The sequence below is a fragment of the Lissotriton vulgaris genome, chromosome 1_1 (genome assembly GCF_964263255.1).
Source record: "Lissotriton vulgaris chromosome 1_1, aLisVul1.2, whole genome shotgun sequence".
NCBI lineage: Eukaryota > Metazoa > Chordata > Amphibia > Caudata > Salamandridae > Lissotriton > Lissotriton vulgaris.
The window spans coordinates 1563667713-1563679774 of NC_141685.1; positions in this window are offsets into that span (position 1 = coordinate 1563667713).

A 12062-nucleotide genomic window follows, 5' to 3' on the forward strand; every position below is an offset into this window, starting at 1 on the left:
TACTCCGATCTCTGCATGCTATTCCCCAAAACCTTGCAATTAGAAATGTGGATTACCGCTACGCACAGTATCCAAAGTTCCATTGCAAAGCATGCTTTTCCAATACACTTTGGAGGAGCGTTTAGCCCCTCCCATTGCATGTTCTAATAAATGGCCTTTCTCTCAGAGCTTCAAAGTTCTCACTGTGTCTTCTTGAGAAAGGACCCCTTTCCTTTTCTATTGAAGGACATGCTGCATATTATTACTACTGGTCGTGAACAGTGATTCCTAGTTCAAGATACACATCACAGAAGAAGACTTTAGGGAGCTCTGGTCCCTTCCTCCTGGATGGTGTCAATGCCAGTCACTGGTGGCATTATGAAGACAAGGGTTTCAAATACATTATGATAAGTATTTAGACCCAGCTGCAAGTACTGAAAGCAGATTCAAATGTTATTTGTGCCCCTTTAAGTGCTTACACCTCCTCCAAGATTACCCCAAATGGTTCTTTCCCTGGAGTTTGTGTGGACACTTAACACCAGCTTTTACCTTGGGGCTCCAGACTGTGAAAAACACTGCATTATGGGTAATAATAACACATGCAAACCAGGCACAAACTGTATGTTCTCATTCTATTCTTTGTTTTATTTGCACTTATGTTTACGTTGGGTGCAAAGAACGCATGTGCTAGAAATCCTATTCGTACAGGGGAATGACGGGTTGCTTTGTGTAATTGGACATGCTTCATTTCTGCAGGCAAATCTCCCCTGTGCTTCTTCTATGAATGTTTTACAGGCCACATAGTGAAACCCAGGGAACACTGTGCAATGGAGTGAGAGGCATCATATTAAATGTATATGAAATTAGTACTTCATTAGGCTCATTTGCTGTTCAATGGCAGCATTTAAGCTCAAATAACTACTGCTGAGAAAATACAGGATTGTGTCTTAAACTCAACATCCATGAATTACCAGTCTCAACGGTGACTAAAAGGTATAATTAACTATAAATACCTGAGTGCATTGTATGACTTTCATTTCTCATTTAGTGATCAGATTACTGCAATTACCAAAACAGTTGCTATCAAATCAGCGACATTTTTCAGAAATAGAAATTGCCCTTAACAGATTAATGAAGAAAAAAACACTGATTCTTCACTCATTGAAATGGAACACAGCAATGTTTTATTTAATGGCACAATTAACTACGTGGATATTATGAGTTGCACTCTTGTGCATCGGAATGTAGGCCCACATGCATCAAGCATTTTTGTAGTCGCAAACGGTGCGATTCCTTAAAATCGGCCGTTTGCGAATGCAAAAGTGCTTTTTGGGATGCATGAAGCAATTTTAGAATTCGTAACATGTTTGCGAGTTCTAAAATTGCGGGTGCTTTTAAGAAGTCGCAGATGTGCGATTTCTTAAAAGCAATGCATCATTAAATTTAAAACTGTAAATTCGCAATTAGGGTGCCAAATTTACCGAGTGGTTGAACCACTCGGTAAATTTGGAAAAAGTGTTTAAAATGCTTAAAATGTTTTTATTTCAACATTCATGTTTCACACACACATGTCCTTAGGACATGTGTGTGTGAAACATGATGCGAAAAATACATTTCAGGGGTGCATCCATGAAATTTTCAAAGTGCCTCTCGCAATTCCCATTGACTCCTATGGGCCTTTTGGCCCATAGGAATCAATGGGAATTGCGAAAATTAACTTAAGAATTCGGTATTCATTTGGGATTCGGTAAAAATTGCGATTTTTACCGAATCACAAATGAATACCGAAAATAATGATGCATAGCATTTTGCACTTCTTAATTTGCGATTACTTATTTTTCGCAAATTAGGAAGTGCAAAATGTCACAATGATGCATGTGGGCCGTAGAGTCTCAAATTTGACCCCTTTTTTATAGGCCTAAACCCTCCTCAAAAATATTTAATAGTAGAACATGTAAAAGTTTGACATTAATCATGTGCTTACAGTGAAACTGACCAGTCACCAAGATTTTCTATTCCTTGTAGGCAGACTCCTCTGCCATTATGTGGGAGGAGCCTGGCTACTGTGTTAGTGGTTTCTTTCTGGCTTTCTTCGCTATCGCTAAAAGGGTTGTTGCCCTTTTTATATTTATTTTATTGTTTAAAATGTTCTCACTTTTCTTTTAGCTTAATTTGTTTTACTAGTAGGGACAGTCTCGCAGGGAGCCTAAAGACGAGTCTGAGGGGTTGCTACACCTCGGGGAACATCCTTTACGACACAACTTTTACCATGCAGTGCCTTTACAATGCGGGTTTTTCAATGCAAGTCATTACAACGAATTGCGCTGGGGGCGCTGTAGGGTAGGTAATAGTTTAATTTACTATCCAACACCTTCCCTACTATCCACAGGGACTTGAGTTGGAATAGTAAATTAAACTATTCACTATCCAGCACCCCCCAACGCACGTCGTTGTAACTACTTGCGTTGAAAAACCTGCGTTGCAAAGCATGCGTGGTAAAAGCATGCGTTATAACAACGTACATCCCTACACCCCACTTCAGCTTTTGTTTTTCCCCTCTGTTTCTCAGTTTTGCACTACAGTGTGCATTAGCCACACCTACGGACACGCCCCCTGCCAATAATGGACCATTTCACCACACCAGTAGTGGGCCCCCGCGCAGCGGACACACCGCTGGCCCTCCGGAAGCACATCAAAAGTAATCCGTCTGTGCCCGTACACGCCCAGGCCACGCTAAGCGGCAATCCGCCTGGCCTTTTGAAACCAGACTCAAGGCCATTATTCAGGTATTCCAGGGATGTCCCATCATCACTTGGCTCCATAGGTAAGTGCTTAGCCCCCATGCTCCTAGATAGAGATAGTCCCTCCTCTAAACTAAATGGTACCTGTTCCAACAGCAATTTTATTCCAAGTTCCCCAACTCACACTAGCGGCCATTTAACGAATGCCCCTACAACTTTCCAGTCACCTCACATTAGTTGTAATACTCACTTTACTTACATGCTTTTACATGCTAGGTCCCTAGTTAAGCACATCATAAAGTTTCATCTTTTCATGTAATTGCACAATTTTCTCATAGCTTTTATCACAGAAACATGGGCAGACTCAGAAACCGTTTCCGATATTCTTGAAGTCATCCCAAAGAACTATAGGTATTTTTCGGCTAGACAGACCACTCAAAATAGGGGGTGGCCTAGCAATAATTTATCAATCTAATTTAGCAGTTCAATGTGACCCTCTACCAGCTCCTCACTGCGAGGCCCTCATCTTAAAATGTATGGTCTCCAAATCACAATCTTTTAAAGGCACTTTGGTCTACCGCATGTTTAAAATGATTTTAGCAGCCTATTAGATGTCAACATTCTCTTTAACAATTATGCATGGCTTGGTGACTTTCATTTTGACCTTGAAACCTATCTTCTATGACCGCCATTGGGTTGGTACAACTAGTTGCTAGTCCTACTCACCCAGCAGGTCACACAATAGATGCCATTTTGAACCACAATCCCTCCATTCGCTTTATAAGCTCTCTTCCATTAGCCTGGTCGTATCGCAGTGACATCATGTTTCACATCCCCGGTAATGTGCCTTCCTATCTTCCGCAAGTTACTAACAACCTAATCACTACCTATGCTTGGCATAAACTCGATGCAGGCAATCTAGCTTACTGACTGACAGACTCTTCCCCTCCTTTTCGATGATCCTGACACAGCCGTTGCCCAATATACTCATTGGTTAGAGTCAGCCTCTTTATCTTTGGCCCCTCAAAACTTGGCCAACTCAAAAAGAAATAAGGTGTCTGCCCCCTGGTTTACAGAAGATCTGAGATCTTCTAAGCAGGGCTGAAGAAGGCAGGAAAAATAAATGGTGGCATGAATACAACAACGCAAAAAAATTAAATATAAGACCTGCCTGGCCATTTATTAAACCAAAATCTTTACAGCAAACACTGCTTATTTTACCCTGAAAATTGAATCATCCAAGAATTCATCGAAAGAACACTTTGTAACAATTACTAAACTTACAATGAAAGCCAATACAAAATCATCAATTCCAGTCAGTCCTTTTGCAACAAGGTTGCCAGATCTTTCTATAACAAAGTTGAAAAAATGTTCAACACACTGGCTCTATGACAGACTCCACCCCTTCGTGCCAGACTCCTCCTGACCCAACTATAGCTGATTCCAGTTTTGCCTCCAACCACTGACACAGTTGTCAGGCTGGTCAAACCTGCAAGATCCTGCTCTCCCTACGACCCCTGGCTACCCAGGATCACTGCCCTTGTTGCAGAAAGCATAGCCGCAGTTCTAACAAATATCTTCCAGCTCGTATTTGATTCTGGCTCTTTTCCAACTGGATAAAAGAAGGTCTCACTTCGTCTTCTCCTAAATAAATCTTCTCTTGACCCTGCTGATCCAAATAATTATCGTCCAATAGCTTGTCTTCCCCTGCAGGCCAAAATGATCGAAAAAGTAATGAATTCTCAACTCACTGCCTTTATTTAACTAAACAACCTTTTAGCTGCTACTCAGTTCGGTTTCCGTTCTAACCATAGTGCAGAAACCGCTCTAGTCAAGGCCACTGAAGAAATCTGATAGACCTTAGATGCCAGAAGCAAAGTGGCCTTGATTCTATAAGATTTGTCAGCGATATTTGATACAGTCCATCACAACAAATTGCTGTCCTGTCTGAATGATATCGGTATCACTGGTCCTGCCTGGAACCTACTCAGCTCATTCCTATCATCATGAGAACTATCAGTGCGACTGGACAATTACGTCTCTCTACCATTCTCTTTTTCATGCGGAGTCCCGTTGGGGGCCGCGCTTAGCCCTGCTTTGTTCAATGTTTTTGTGACCCCTCTAGCTGAGCTAGTAAAATCTCATGGCTTTGCATTACCTCCTATGTGGACGACTCACAAACCGTTGTATCCCTTGTTAAGGAGAGGCCCAACCAAGGCGTATGCTTTTCTAGTTGCATGCAGGCTGTTAGTAATTGGATGTCTGACAACTGCCTTCAGTTAAATTCAGGAAGAACTGAGATCCTGCTCTTCACTGGCAATTCTTCATTCTGGACTCAGGCCTGTGGCCCAAAGAGCTTTGCAACCCTCACGCCAATCTGGGTGTCATGATAAATTATAAGCTCTCCCTTATTGATCAAGCCAATGCAGTCTCTTTTAAAGTTGTCTATACTTTGCAGATGATAAAAAAAGCTTCATCCTTACATTCCATCATATTTGCAAAAATTGTTAGTTAGTTACCTCTTAAGCAATTTCCAAACTAGATCATTGCAATGCATTGTATCTCAATGCTCAGCAACACGTGATCAACAAACTACAAACACCACAAAACACCACAGCCAGACTTTTCCTTAATATTCCATAACACTAATCAGTGTCCAAACATCTGAGGAAACTTCATTGGTTGTAGAATCAGTTTCAAGGTGCTCTGTATCACCTACAAGGCTCTACATGATCAAGGGTCCGCCTTTCTGAAGAATAGCTTTAACTGGTACATGCCCAGCAGGCCTCTAAGATCTTCTAAAGCCGAATTTGTGATTGTGTCTAAATATAAATGTGCATCGTGGAGAGGCCACAGCTTTGTACTGGGTGCCTCCACTAATTGGAACAAGTGAAGAACCGGGTTTTAGAACCCAGCGGCGCCAGGGATAACGCCCGATGTCTTCGGATTCCCCTGACTCGGCAAACAGAGACACGGGACACTTCTTGATGACGTCAAATACCAAATTTATTGGCTGCAACCAGGAACAGAGATCTACGAAGCACAACACGGTTGGTTTGCTAGAGACTGCACAAATTCATGGAGTGGAGCATCGTCTTTTATGCCAAAATTCACATTCCTGGCTAGCATCAATTACATACAAACTAACCAATGAACGAAAGAAATTCCAAACATATCGCATGACGACAATCCCACTTTCCATTGTCCAGCCCACCAGAAATGACCAAGCAAATTCCAACTTTCCTGTTCGATCAGGCCAGACAAACCCATCATAAAGACCTCAACCCAAATAAATGATTAAGCCGTAAAGGAAGGAACAGAAGCAGATGCGAAGCAAGATAGAAGGGTGTGTGCATGTACCATAAACTCAGCAATGTCCTGCTCTTTGATCTTTATCTGACCAGCTGCTTAACAAGGAACTGGCTCAGCGAGGTCAGCCTCGGGCAAGGGAGTCAGTTCGGCCAGGTCACACAAAAGTCAGCTAAGGTGTACGTGTCCCAAGGACTCGTTCGGCCATAGTCATCGGCCTATGTGAGGGCAACCACACAAAATGGCTGCCGCACACAAAATGGAACCCGAGGGTTCAAACGAAATCCCTGAACACGTAGTGTTCTCATTGATCGATTATGACGAAAACACTCGTACACACCGCACTCGTGATTTGCGGTCCACTGATACCAAAATCGTCTATATCCGACGACCTTCATTGAACGGGTTCAGAACCTCCGAACCACAGACCCTCAAACCACAGAACCACACAAGCTCCCAATCCACATTATATCAGCCACAAATCTAACTTAGAGAAAGGCTCTTAAAACCTAGTTATTCAACTCTATATAGTAATCTAATTGTTGGCAGGTCTCTTTATACGCTCACAGTAGCCAGCGCCAAGACACCTACGGATATTCGAACACATTACAAGTCTATTCAGTATAACATATAATAGCATAACATGACATAAAAAAAGACACAAAAAGCTATTTTCACTGTAACAGGATGATCTACTCCATGGTATACAATATTACATTTAGTAATGTTATTTCTGCCTTGGTAACATCTATTAGATTCATTTTTGGCCTTCTCAAAATATTTATCACAAGCCCAATTCCCTGGAAAGTCTGATTTGTAAAAATATTTTGTAAAAAGTACTTTTAGAAAACTACCTCTTCCCTGCCTGAATACATTTAGAATCCAATTACATGAGCTCCAACTGTCACCCTGGAGCTGATGTTTAAGGCTTTATCATCTTTCAGGTCATATGCAATGGCAGGTGTCTTGACATGTCCTAGTTCTACCAAGTGGACTACTTGGTTCTGTATCACCTAATTTTGGAAAGTGCTATCCTGATACCCACTAATCGTTATATATACCCACATGTAAAGTGTTTTGAGGCCACCGGTAGCTGGCTAGCAGCATATAACAATCCCCCAAATTAGATTTAATAAAATATCATTGCCCAGAGCTTAGTGGATAACATCATACATCACATATATAATGAGGGACACAATATACAAACTAGAATGCATCTCAGGACTTAATTGGGTTTGGCATACTCACAGTTGCGTATTTAGCAAATACTGTTTATTTTATTATATTGATCAATTGTTAGGAACAATTTATTGCCACACCCAGGGAAACAGGGAAGATGAGTTACACAGGGATGTCCCAGTCATGATAATCAAAGTTTTTTTTTTTTAATGTATGATATTTAAACAAAAATATTTTATTGATATTTAGCATTCAATCTCTTCATGTGAGTTTTGTGCATTTAATGCACAAGTAAATCCTTAGTGTATCAAGCATTATATGAGTACGGCAGGCACTTCTGCATTGCTAGTTCATGCTTTGACAAGTATTAGTAAATGTTTACCTAAAAATGTGTTAGGATTTGTGTTCAGTCGAATAGGTCAGTATCAAGAGATAGTTGCAAAATATTCTGAGCTAAATGCATTTGTATTAGAGATTGGATCCCACCCAAGCATGAAAGTAGGGCATGTCTGTCTATTTGCCCCTTGTCTTTCGTCTGGCTTTCAGCCTTTTGCTTGTTTTGACTAAACAGCACTAGGCATTCTGGAAACTTTAGGCTCTAACAGGGCCGGCGCTAGGCATGGGCATTGTGGGCAGCTGCCCAGGGCCTCGCACTCTGCCTGCCAGGATGGGGCCTGCACAACAGCAACACCTCACCAGTCCTCGTGTACCCCTGCCAATCAAAATGAAAGAAATGCATCTCTTTACAATTGGGCTCTTGGGAGGGGGGCCCCTTCCTGGGGCCTTTAAGGGATGGTGTGGGAGGGCCTAGGGGAGGGGGACACCTCTCCGGTGGCTGCCCATTGTCAGCACTGTCAGCCCCCAAGCAATTCTCACACTTTCAGTCCGAAATGGGCTGTAAAGGAGGTTCTAGAAGGTGGCTGAGAGAAGGAGTTGCGGCCCAGGTGGAGCCTACACAAAGCAGCTTTCCCGAGCCCAGAAGGTGTCACTTATATACATTTTAGGGGCCTTGCACATTCCCTTTTGCCCAGGGCCCTAAAAATCCTAGAACTGGCCCTGGGCTCTAACTTAAACTAGGAAAAGTGAAATTAAATTTCTCCATGTGGTTAATACTGTCGGATTAGAAACCAGGCCTGACCGAAAGCCATCGTTATGACATGGACCTATTGGGAGCTATGCTAAAGGTATGCTCAACTCCACCCAGTACTCAAATTCCTACCACAATGACACATTTCTTCCTGCAGTATAGCCTTATTCTGATGCTAGAGTCAAATGAAGCATCAAAAATAAAGTTAATCTCAAATCATAAGACCCTGGGCTAATCACTTTATCTCTCTTTGCCGAAAATGGTGTATTTGTGTAATGAAATGTAGCTATGTGTAATTTAATGTAAAATATGCATTTACAATTACATATTCGCAAACCCTCCCCTATATCTTAGTGTAAATTGGACCGCACAACATACTTCTGAATTTACAGCATCTGATTTACCTAATCCTGTAACAATAAAAAATTTATTACTTTACAGCGTATAAGGTCATTTGGCTACTAAAATGCATCAAACAAGCAGCATCTTGTACAATTTCATTCTCATTCCATCTAAAATATATCACTAATAATAATAAAAAATCAGCTTACGACTTGCCAAATAAATAACCTAAAAAATCGTAAGTACTCAGAAGTTAAGATCTAGGGAGGGTTATAAAAGAGAATTAAAAAGGTACCAGAGTAGCATACATTTCAATATCCGGTTAAATCACTATTTTTTTACCAGGATTATGCTTTTTTATTTACATGTTTATATGATTAATTATTTATTTCTTTGTCTTTAAGTTAGTGTAAATGCAAACTAAAGGTGTGCAAGGTAGGGTTATCGGTCTGTAGCTGGACATATTTAATTGAGATCTATGCATGATCCTGTGGATAGGACGCCAATATCTTTCGAGAAATGATAGAATTTTGGGGAATTTGGTGTTTGGATTCTAGAGGCCTGGAATTGACTCCAGTTGGCATCACTGTGCCAAATTGTGACTTTACTGTTTTGCCCCAGGACTGGAGAATAACTGAATAGACGCAGAAATATCGGAACTTTTTCCACAGGATCTCCCCAATTATGAGGAAAATTCTGAAAAGGTTGAACAAAGGAGAAAAATATCAGTAGAAGGGCTGGTGCTGGCCTGAGGGTGGTGAACCGGGGCCGGAGATAAGAGAAGAACAAGAAATAGTCTGGATATGCTGATGGGAGTATTGTTTGCTCTCCTCATGCTATGCTCTGGACAGGGGCTGAGTGTGTGAGTGTGTGTGGGTGTGTGTGTGTGTGTGTGTGTGTGTGGTGGCTGCATACAACCCCATTGTGTGCCCTGCCTTTGGGGGTGGGAGTAGGAGGGTGTGAGGTGGTCTAGACCTGGCAGGGGAAGCACTGCATTCTCCCCCAGTGGCACAGCAGGAGCCGGGAATGGGGGGAGGGCAGACTGTGCTACTGCCTGTACCCAAGCCCCTGCAGCTGTTTCATCAAGGGTGTATCTGCGCCTTACAAAACTGGGCCTGGAATTTCAGGACATGGAATTATAAGGCCTGTTCAAAGACCCCGCAATCCTACAACTAGAGACACTGGGCTACTTCAAATGATGCGTGGTGGAATTCCATTGACAAAACTGCTGTGGATGGAATACTGCAACTCGTAATGATGGTATAAGTGGTATTTATGGGAAGGAGAGTTTGGTAGCATTGAAGGCCATTTAAACAGTTGGATTTCAAATGTATTCAGAATGTTAGTAGGTGAGGAATATTGCTGATGTGTGCTGGAGACAAATAGCAGTGGTGGAGCAGGGATCCACCAAGGACATTGTCATGGCGGTTCTTATTGGTGCCCAGTAGCAGTTCATTTGATGGCTATGCATGGGGTTGTTTTTGTGTAGAGCACTGACCTGATTTATATGTTTTTTTGATGAAGGAGTTGATGGGAACCACCCAGGTCAATACGCATTGGAGCTTCAACACTTTTAAATGTCACCAGCCGCTAATGTCCCATATTTGGGGCCAGTCGATGCGTGGCTCCTTTTCCATATGAACCGACAACCCCTGTTTCCCATTTTGATTATGTTCCTGTGAGAAGTTTTTGAGACTTTGATCCATCTTTCAATGCTGTAGTGTGTGAGTTTGCACCTACCCTGGGGATTATAATTTTTTTGTAATACAGTGCACTGTTCCGATCTGCACTAAATACCTTAAATGATAGAACACCGTAGTCAGATACTACACTACAGGCCCAGATTGTAAAAAAAAAATGTAAACTAATTTTTCATAACCTGTTTTTTGTGTTTTTGTTTTTGATGTTTGTATTTTTCGTGTATTTTCAGCTTATTCCCCTCCTGCTGAAAAATTGTTACTGTTTTATTATAATTGGCTGTAAGTCTCATTTTCAGAAGGGTTCTGCCTCTCCTATTGCTCGCTCCCCAATTAAAGAAGTGTTTAGCCAGCGTTCCAGAAAGGTAATATAGGCTTGCTTTACAGCATCTCAAGGGCAATGGCCTCTATTTATGTGTCTTTGTTGCCGTGTGTTATTAACGTTCATTAAATATGTAACCTCAAAAGCTGTAATTCCCCTTTCAACATAGGGGATGTCTTTATTAATAAATCTTGTGTGCAGAATTTTATGGAAAGAAGAAAGTAAACCGTGCAAAGAAATTATCTTGATTATTTTTGTTGACAAGCGCTGATACCTCTTTTGTTAATAAAAACAGAGAATCAGTTATTTCTACAGTGGTTCGCCCTAACCGCCCATAACCAAGCAAAAATCATATGATAAACAAGGAAACATCTACCTTCTGATTAGCTACATTGCATTTTGTTAGCTGCAGCCCTTCCATTCTGGGGGTGTTTGATGTGTGAATGGGGGCTAGGTGCAGGGATGGGATGTGATATGGTAGAAATGTAGGCGTCTTCAAATATAATCGGGTTGCACACCTATTTAAATTTAATTTCTCATGTTTTAACCCGCGAAATTCATCCTTTAAGCGTGCATTCACTGGTGACGAGCCTAGCCCAAACTGCACCGTATTACTAAACTTCATCTTGATGGGGTTATTTTTTAACCCCAAAACCAGTTACACAGCCAATCCTGCTTTTGCAAATGTTCCTTTGCTTTTAGCTTTTAACTCTTGTTCACTCTTTCAATTCCATGTTTCATACGCTCTTTCTTTGTAATCTTTTAAAATCCACATGCAAGTGACTGCAATTTCCTGGGTTTCTCATGTTTACGTGGGCCATCCGAACCTCTTCTCCATAAACACATACAAAGGCAATTTCCATCAAAAAGCAGTTTTATTGACATCCAATGCATTTCGAGCCTCTCGGGCCCTTCATCAGGGATAACTGGTCCATTGAGGATGAGCTAACCTTTCTACAACACTACTAGTCCCATAATGCAGTTCCAACTGCTTACTCAAATTTATTGCCGGATAATTAATAGGTGTGTCTTATTTGTACAGATCGTGGCACATGCATCTTATTTTCTTTTTCAAACTGTTTACAGACTTATAAACATAATAAATAAAATCATAAGGTGTCCACATTTTTTTATGTTATTTCGATGTTCATCCAACTCCCGTAGACTCATTATAAACATACTCGATGAAAAACGTTGCTCCGCCTTGCATGGGATGATGACTTAATTTACACATATTTCTTCAAAATGTTTATTCATTCGGTATGGGTGCTAACCCGGTAGGGCAAAACCAGTTGCACAGCCAATGCTGCTTTGCTGTGCAACTGGTTTTGGGGTTCAAAAATAACCCCATCAAGATGGAGTTTAGTAATACGGTGCAGTTTTGGCTAGGCACGTCACCAGTGAAT